Raw genomic sequence first — 10,444 nt, 5'->3', positions numbered from 1 at the left:
AAGTTTGCAATGCCCTATGTGATCTGAAAATGTTCGCTAGGATCTAAATGAGGAAAGGCACATGGGGCAATAGAAACTTTCTCCTTTGTTCTTGCCTTGACAGAGGAGTCGACTTATCGCCGTAACGGGGAAAAAATGACCATAAGAACTTACATCTTTGGGAGGCTGTTAAATAACCCATACCCAATTTTTTATCATTTTCTACCATCAGTGTCCTCACTGAATACAAAACTCCCTTTTTATTCGGTTTTTCCCCCATCTACAAATTCTGTGTCGTACTGGAGAACAACCACCCACACCCCAAGATTTTCATTTGCTTTCTCGAATATGCTTATTTCTTTAAAGGACATCGGATATCTTCCCTATAAACAATCAAAATTTACTTTAGAGAAATATTTTCCACCATTGCGCGCAAGTCTGTCGAGATTTTTCATTGTTGAATCTTTGTTTAGTGTCTTATGGGCTGCTGCTAAAAATGCTAATTTAAAGCATTGCAGTCCTGTGTCAAAATATAAACCCTGAACCCCTCCTGTAGCCGACAAATCTGGGTGACATTTTATTTTGTTACCTCGCCCACCCCTTAAAATGAAGTTTTTTTTAAATCTACTGAGATTCAGATCCATGCGTCCAACGTATAAAATGGTTGACCCACTTACCCTCTCGCTAAATGTATACAGAGGTGAAATTAGTTTATTAACCCAGTTGAAAAAATTGTCTTCAAAATCGTTTAGATCTGGGTAAAAAGTCTGGTTGCCTGTCGAAAAAGAAAAATAAAAAACGTCCCCGATGTCCCCTTTTGTCAGTAAACTTTTTGGTTCACTGATGCTTTAATTCCCCCTTGACCTCCCCATCTCTGGATCTGAATCTCAATTTGCCTTCGAATTCTGTCGATATAGCTATGGAGATTTTTCACGGGGTCAGTTAAAATAATGCCAGCGTTGTCCTCGGGAAGGCTAAAATCTATCCTGTATGTTTGCAAATGGCTTAGAACAGACTCTAACAAATAAAAGTCAGGCAAGTCCCGGGACGTAGCACTATTTTGATGTCCTGTCCTTGTTTGTTCAGGACTCTATTCACTAATTATTAAGCTCTGATTAAAAATTCCTCCGGAAGAATGAGCTGATGTTGTATTACTACTACTATTAAGCGGAATGGTGGAGGAGGGTGACAGGTAATTGTCAATAACACCACTCCCGTTCTGTTCAATCACATTGGGGGGATATGACATGAGGTTTCCTAGTATATATTCTAAGGTGTTTGGGGAAAATTGATCAAGCCAGCCTGTATTGTCCTCTGATGGAATTTCATTATGAGGACTCAGTTCGAATTTACATGTAGCATCATCTAAATATTCACGCATGAAACTATCTGCCCACTCTGGGTCCTCAAGCATGTCAATATCGCAAGTTAAGTCCTCCATGATGGCCATTTCCCCAAAAACATCATCAAGGAACTCCCCTTATCAATTCATATTGTCCAGAACCAGTGTAGGTTCATCCTTGAGCTCTGCTGGTGGTGACAGAGTTGGTACTGTAAATATACTTGTATCATGATTCAGTGATGCCGCTGGGTATGCTATATTTTGAATCTGTAGAAAAAAAAGTTTTATTTTTTATGTAAAATAACCATTTTTTTTTATAGTTAATAAACTTTGTCAATTTCTCATAGTCATTGTCCCACCACCTGAACAATTAAAAGAAGAAGAAAAAAAAAGTTACATTGCCTCATGTCTTTCATAATGTCAACTGAAAATTTTAAAAAATATTTTTTTTGTCGGGAAAATTTGGTCTTATTCTTAGAAGGGTAAGTTAGAACAAGATACTGATAGACAAAATTAATAGTTTTATTCCAAATTTTTTTTTTTAAATAAAAATGCGAAATATGGGTCCAAATCTATTCTTTGAGCCTCTTCATTATAACTGTCGATGAAATTTGACCATTGTTCGACTGACGCCGTATGCTGTACGAACACTTGCTCCTCGGTTTCAGTTAAAGGACACGAATCTCCATATGTCGGAGGTTGGTGGTGTTGTTACTTTCTCAATAATACTTATTTTCATCTGTATGTTGCCAACGTATTTTTTTGACCTTGGCTAAATAAATACATGTAAGAAAGACTAACTTTTTTCTCCGTCCATATCAACAATTAAAATGTTGGTTGATCTTTTTACGTAACCCCCTTCCCCAAACCCCTCCTCGGGAGACCCCGGGGGACCCGGGAGCGTCCTTCGCTGTAGGGGGTTAGATACCCATTCCGGGGTGGTAGGGTATCGGACTTCACAACACTGTTCAAATAGAACAGTCTCAAATTCTTTTCTTGAACCATTCAAAAACGAAAATAATTGCCTGAGTTGTGAAACCCATAATTGGTGATTACTAAAAACCTTCTTCCTGTCACAGGAAATCCATTTACAATTCAAAGCAGATTAAAAGCGATGGGACGATCTGATACAGTGCAAATGTTTTAGCGCAATAATATCAGTTTAAGGGTGGCTTGCCAAGCGTGAAATACCAAATCGTTTTTTTTGTTTTAAAGGAATTATTGCATTAGAATGTATCTTGGTTAGAAGTTACAATGTAAGTTTTTTTTTTATATAAATGCACATAAGCAATACTTTATATATATATTGCGAATTTTGTTAATGAAAGAAAATTAAAAAGCTTAGAAACAAATTTTAAGTTTTTCAACTCATCAAAAGCTATGCACCTGAGAAAATTTTGTCTTATTTTTAAAAATAGAGATAGAAAAAAAATAATGTATATACTTACAAATTCTGACTGGGCCTCTATATCTAAGCTCATTTGCAAATCGTGAATGGATTTGAGGTCACAATCTTCTGTAGGCTGAGTTGAGACATGGTATGAAGTAGTCCATTCTCTTTTCAACTTCCTTCCAGTTGTCATGGAACTAACATGGGGGTTAGAGGGCTCTGTCACTATACGTTGGGTGTTCGATGGATGGTCCAGATTACATTTAACTTTTCCAGCGAATTTGATAACAGACGCCCATGTGGCCTGTATTAATGAAGGTTCGCCATATCTTGATTGCTTCTCAGAAGGGAGATTATTGCACGTCTCTTCTTCCTTTAAAAAAAAAGACAAAAATTTAGCATGTAGCAAAAATGCATTTTGGGTTTTTGGAAAATAATTCAGTTTATGTTAGACATCTAAAGTAGTGTAAAAAACATCTTGATTTCAAAATCAGGGGTTTTGATAGTGGGATGGAGGACCTTTTATAAACTGCTCCTCCCGCCCTCCGCCCTCCCCCCTCCCCCTACGTCCATGCTTCCGTGACTGTATTTGTAAATTCAAACTTTAAAAGCAGTATTTGCGTTCCTTATTAAACAATATGGAGAAGAATTGCATGTGACAGTCAAGTAAAACTATCAGATTTCAATCAAATGTAGACATAAATATAAATTTAAGAAGTGGAAAATTTAATTAGCATGGCTCAGTCAATCCCCCCCCCTATGAGATAATAAGGTCCGTTAAATAAAAACGATAGCTAAGCTAAAAATGTTATTTATTGAATAGTGTTATAAGTTACAAAATTCTATTTTTGTGGAAATGGGGGGGATGAGGGTTTGAAGTAATTAAATTTCCGGAAGATATTATTCAAAGCAGACTGGCCGTTAAATATTTTAAAAAAAAATCCCTAAAAAAAAAACACTGATCTTGATAAAAAATATCACACTCTAATAAAAAGTAAGCTTTTGTAACAATTAATATATTAAAATAATCATAATTTTATTCTAATCCCAAATTACTGATCGAAAGCTAAGCACTTTTTTTTCAAAAACATTCCCTAAAAAGGCCACTTATATTTATAAAAAATCACTCCGTAAATGCAGACGGGCCTGGAAGTATTTTCAAAAACATTCCTAAAAAAAAGCCACTGATCTTGATAAAAAAGGAAGCTTTTTTAAAAATTAATAAATTTTTAAAATATGTAACCACACACAGTTTAAGTAAATAATTTATTTCTTAAATTACTTAAAAGACAATTTTTTTTTTTTTTTTTTGCAGAATTGCCTTGAATTATTTTAAAAAAAATCCCTAAAAAAAAGGGTCATTTATATTTATAAAAATTAAGCTGTTTTAAAAATTAATACATTAAAAAAATCAACATTTTATTCTAATCCCAAATTACCGATCGAAAGCTAAGCACTTTTTTCAAAAAACATCTAAAACACCCATTGATCTCGATAAAAAATCACACTGTAAATTTCAACTTATTTTTTTTTCAGCTCCTAAAAACAATCGGCTTCTAAGTGCATAAGTACCCTTAGTTCCAGTGTAAGGAAAGAATTTCTTCCTTAACTTAATGACAAGACAATTTCTTTTTAATATAATAAAGAGAATATTTTTTTACTCACCAGAAATTGCTTAGAATTTTCCATTTTTATATTTAAATGCTTTTTACAAAAAGTGCCTGTAATGCTATCTCGAATATAAACTATTCAAAACTGATGGAAAATCAAGTATGAAACCTGAATATATACAAAAAATAATAGGCAAGTAAAAAGAGACACCCGTTTTTCGTTTACCACTAAAAAAAGACATTGAACTTTGAAATTACACAAGTCCTCTTGGCAAAGTGTGATGACTGGTAGATTGAACTTTTGAAATTGCGTCATTCCCTATATGTCTGTTAGAATAACATGGTATTTGCTATATGTCTACGCAAATAACATGGTATTTGCTATATGTCTACGCAATATAGTACTTCCTAGTCTACTGACGTTGTCATAGAAACTTAAAAAAGCGCTTATTCCATTAGAAATTGAAATGACTAGTTCCCGTTTTGATAGTCAAAAGCGATTCTGTGGCAATTGGCATCACTTTCACACCCACCATTTTCCCAAACACATCCAATAAAAACTTTGAAATAGTTATTTTGTTTCACGCAGTTTAAAGTTCATGAAATTGTACTTTGAGCAGGACACTCCCCCAGCAGTCTTCAGGGAAAGGGTTATTAGCAAGGCCCTAGGGGCAAATAAGATTTTATTGAAATTTTTGTCGTTGAAACTTGAAAGAGGACTCATTCGATTGGAAATTCAAAGGGCTAGCGCCCTTTTTAATAGTCAATAGTGATTTGAGGGCAACTAGCCATCCCTCTCACGGCCACCTTTTCTCCAAACAAATCTAATCAAAATTTTTAGATAGTCATTTTATTCAGCGTAATTGCAACATTTGGAAATTATGTCCTTAAGGATGACAACCTCTCACTCCCCAACAACCCTCGGGGCAAGGGTTGTAAGTTATACCCTGGGGGCACATGAGGTTCTTACAGAACGATTTGTTGTAGAAACTTAAAAAGGGCTCATTAAATTGTAAATTGAAAGGGCTAGTGCCCTCTTTATTAGTCAAAAGTGATTGAAGGGCAACTAACCTCCTTCTCACGCCCACCTTTTCCTCAAACACATCTAATCAAATTTTTGAGATAGCTATTTCGTTCAACGTAGTTGAAAGTTTTGAAAACTAGGTCTTTGAACATCATAACCCCCCCTCCAGATCCCTCTGTGAAAGAGTTGTAAGTTATGCCCTGGGGTAATATAAGGTTTATGTAGAAAGTTGTTGTAGAAATTTCAAAAAGGGCTCATTTGATTGGAAATTAAAATGGCCCTTTTTAACTGTCGAAAATGAGTGGAGAGTAATTAACCCCCTATCATGCCCACTGTTTCCCTAAAAACACTCAATCAAAGTTTAGAGATATTCATTTTGTTCAACGTAGTTGAAAGCTTCTGAAATTATGTATTTAAGGATGACAAACCCCCCAGAACCCCTTGGACATAGGTTGTAAGCTATGCCCTGGGGGAATAAGTTTTATACAGATAGAGTTGTCATAAAAACTACAAAATTGGCTCATTCAATTGGAAATTGAGAGGACTAGTGCAATTTTTAATAGTTGAAAGTTATTGGAGTTTTACAAACCCCCCTTTCCTGCCCACCATTTCCCCAAAAACATACAATCAAAATTTTAAGACAACCATTTGTTCAATTTAGTAAAAAGTTCTAGAAATTAGGTCTTTGAGGATTACATCTCCCCCCCGTCCTCAAGGTAAGCGTTGTAATATATGCCCTTATATAAGGGTTTGGGGTTTTGTCTGGGGGCATATAAGGGTTTTACTGAAATTGTTGTCGTAGAAACTGCAAAAGGGTTCATTGGATTGGAAATTAAAAGGGCTAGGGCTTAATTTAATAGTTGAAAGTGATAAGAGAACGACAAAAGCCCCCCTCATGCCCACCCTTTCCCCAAACCCATCCAATCAAAATTTTGAGATAGCCATTTTATTTAACGTAGTTGAAAATTCTGGGTATTAGGTCTTAGAGGATGACAACCACCCTAAGAGTCCTTAGGGTAAGGGTTATAATTTATGCCCTGGGGGCATATAAGATGCACATAGAAAGTGTTGTCGTAGAAAATCAAAAAGAGCTCTATCGATTGGAAATCGAAAGGCCTAGTGCCCTTTTTAATAGTCAAAAGTGATTGGAAGGCTTAAAATTTTTATAGTAATGATCGATGTCGGTATAATACATTATTTTTTGTTGTTGTTGTTGTTTAGAATTGGGCTCATAGCATCAAAAGAATTGTATTAGGAACTTCGAAAAGGACTTGTTCGATTGAAATTAGTAATGGCTAATGCCCTTTTTGCCCATTATGTCCATTATGTTTAAAAACCAAATTTTGCCTTAATATTAAATAAAAATGCACTGTGCTAATGCTAATTCCCAATATGGCATCCCAGCAGCATCCCAAAAACGACTGAGGGTATTATGTTCAAACTTTTGGGGCTACTTCTGCTCTTAAAATTTAACCAAATCAAAATAGCGTCAGTAAAATAAGCAAAGTAAGTAAGTATCAAGTTTTCCATTTCAGAGTAGAGAGGGAGGTGCTACTCCCATCCCTCACCCCTACTGCCACCTACAACTTTTTTACATAGTTTATGTCTAACGGAGACAGAGTCAATGACCTCTTTCTCCAAGGTCAATTTATTGTTGTTGTTTTGGCCAATTCCCCGCTAGGGGAGAATGTGATGATCCAGAAATAGGAAACAGTATTTGTTGTTGTTGTTTTGGGCAAGTGTATGCTCGAGGCAAATGTTATGATCCAGAAATAGGAAACAGTATTTGTTGTTGTTGTTGTAAGTGTATGCTCGAGGCAAATGTTATGAGTTTCCAGAAATAGGAAACAGTTAGATCACGTGTTTCCTTCTCAGCCAATCAGAGGGCTGGTTTACATATGATTTCCCCGTTACATAACAATTCGACCTTGAGATTTCGTATATAACGGGCATGCAATGTGATTAAATTATCAGAAAGTATTTTGACATAGTTGATGACATAAGAATGGATAAATTTGACTCTTTAGAAGCCATGCCAACTTCAATTTGCAATGTAAGTTCTGATTTAATACATTTTCATTTTTTTATTTTCAAATAAAATTATTTTCTTGGTCACCCTCCAGTATATTCAGGTAAATCCCCCCCTCCCACTCTAGCACAAACATCACTATATAATCTTTATAGTCGATAGAAAACATAAAATATGTTCTTTTTACCCTCAAAACCTAACCCCCTCCCTCATTGTTATTTACAATCAAAATTCTCGCAAATAGAAATAATTATCTTTTCAATAAATTATAGCTTTTCGCTATTGTGATTTAAAGTGTTCACTGACTTCTGCCAATTCATAATGCAATCTGCCGCTCTGGTTTGACATAATGAGTTTTGTCCCCCTTTTCCCATGTGTTTATGAACGCGATGCCAAGTCAATGGAACTTTTTCTCCGTTAAATTAAAAACACATTTTTCAGACAATTGCAATAATTTAGCGCAGGCCTCTGTAATTTCTGTTTTACCCTCAAAACCTAACCCCCCTCCCTCATTGTTTTAAATGATAATTCTCATAATAGAAATAATTTTCTTTTCGTTAAATTTATACAATTTTAAGCATTCTATATCCTAGCTAAAAGCGACCACTGACTTCCGCCAATTCTTAATGTAATATGCCACTATGTTTTAACATAATGAGTTTTGTCTCCCTTTTCCTGTGTGTTTACGAACGTGGTGGCCAAGTCAAAGGAACTTTTTCTCCGTCAAATGAAAACACTTTGAGGCAATTGCAATAATTAAGCGCAGGCCTATACAATCTCTATTCGGAGAACCGGTGAAATCTCGTTATTTTCAAATTAAGGTCTAACAATATATTTAGGACATTATGTAAAAGGGGGGAGGCATGCCTCATTTCTAACGCCATCATGTTAAAATGAAAAAAACAAAACTGTCTCTTCGCGTTAGGGCAATAAGAAGACCGAGGGTTTCTAAGAAAAAAAGATGGCTTTATTTTGTCTGTAAAATTTACATCCTAGATTGTAATTTAGGCCTATAAGCTGCAAGGCTAGCAATCTTTTTTCTATTTTATAGACCTATAGACGGGAAACATTTAAAAAACAAAATTTCTCAGCAAGGTAAAAACAGGGGCATTTCTTGCAAATTTTACCTATTGCTTTGCCTTTGGCCTAGGGGGGCTTTCTTAGTGATAAATGCTTTTCTAGACAAAATTATGGTTAGTGGGGGTACTAATTTTCCTTCAGTAAAAAGGGAGAATTATTTATCATACTAACTTTTTCTCTTCTTTAAGGCAAATTGTGAAGAATACCCGTCACCACCCAGTAAGAGAGCAAGGGGTAATGCAAATTGTGAAGAATGCCCTTCGCCACCCAGTAAGAGAGCTAGGGGTAATGCAAATTGTGAAGAATACCCGTCGCCACCCAGTAAGAGAGCAAGGGGTAATGCAAACTGTGAAGAATGCCCGTCGCCACCCAGTAAGAGAGCAAGGGATAATGCAAATTGTGAAGAATGCCCGTTGCCTCCCAGTAAGAGAGCTAGGGTCCTAAATATAACCCCTGCAACAGTTGTTCAATATGGCCGCTGTCCGATGCCCTCTAACTCTACACTGCATGTCCAAGCTCCATCTGCACAGGCAACAATACAGCCAGGGCGAAAACCCAAAAGACAGTGGATGGATGCTTTCAATGCCGCAGTTGCGGAAAATTGTGAGGTAGCTTACCCGTCATCCTCTTATCCTACATTGGCGAGGGTCTCAGGAACTATACAAAATCATGAGGTTGCCCTCGAACACACGCTACCTGGACCATCCGGCACCCAAGTGAAGCCAGGATTTGCAAATGTGAGCATTTTTCCTACCTATCTTATAGAAATACATATCTATTTCTTCCAATGTTTTTTAGTTTTTTCTTTTCACTATTTTTCAACATTGTGTAAAAGTGTATCTCTGAGATATTAAAATATTAACCCCTCGCCCCCAACCATTTTTTGCTCTGCTCCCCCTCAGAGATATCTAAATATAATTTTTTGGCTTGTCAAACCGCTCTTTTTTCTTATCTTTGCTATTTTCTCTGTCCCCACTGTTGCTATCTCTTCACTATCTCATAATAATGTTTTTAGGTAATTTCTAGTTTACTGCTATCTCACCGCCTTTGAAACTCTGTGAATGCTATTTTTTCAAAATTGAATATCACATAGCTTTAAGAGAAGAAGGAACTGAGAGATTATTCTCATTTATCTATCTGTTACATATGGATCTCGTAATTTGCGCAAGGATATTTTTAAAATAGCTTCCAATCTTACAAACCCTTTGCCAAGATTTTAGCGAGGGGAAAAAAATTGACAATATACAGAGTTAACGGTTCCCGGTATTTAATTATTGTATTTTCCTCGTCTGAAGTTCAGTCTTGGAAATTGGAACACTCGCGCGACGGGTTACAATAATTAAGCTCATGAGTTCAGAGCCTGTAGGGAATTAGAGAGAAATAGCGACTTATGTCGTCTAAGCGAATATTTCAACTTTTGGCGGACATTATGTAAAGGGGGCTGGGAGCCACACGGTGGGGGTCGGGAAGCGCCACGGGAAGCGCTGCGGGCCCGAGAAGCGCTGCAAGAAGCGCTGATGGTCCGAGAAGTGCCGCGGGATATGCTGCAGGCCCGAGAAGCGCCGCAAGATGCGCTGCAGGCCCGAGAAGCGCCGCGAAAAAAAACAGCATGGTTGATTTGAACATTTTGAAAATAAACTATTTTTTTAAACAAAATCAAATTGCCGCCTTCTATGTAAAGCGATGTTTGAGATTGTAAATATCTTATATTAAGCTGGAAATTGGAACTTTCAGTTGAATTAACCAAATGCTACTATGTGCATACTTCTAAGCGCTGACTTTAAATAATAATCCAAATTTTAACAAATAGTAGGGATGATTTGAACACATTGAAAATAAGCTATTTTTTCATTTATAGGTTGGAGCATTGGTCCCTTATTCCCTGTCACCATCGTCATCAGTTGGTGAAGGAGAGGAAGAACTCGCGTCTATGGAATTTCATGTCATTCAGGACAATTCACATATCAATGAATGGGATGGTATTGTTAAT

Source organism: Artemia sp. Qi Xiang Cuo, chromosome 3 (genome assembly GCF_049724085.1).
Source record: "Artemia sp. Qi Xiang Cuo chromosome 3, ASM4972408v1, whole genome shotgun sequence".
NCBI lineage: Eukaryota > Metazoa > Arthropoda > Branchiopoda > Anostraca > Artemiidae > Artemia > Artemia sp. Qi Xiang Cuo.
Note: the sequence above shows the minus strand (reverse complement) of the source record.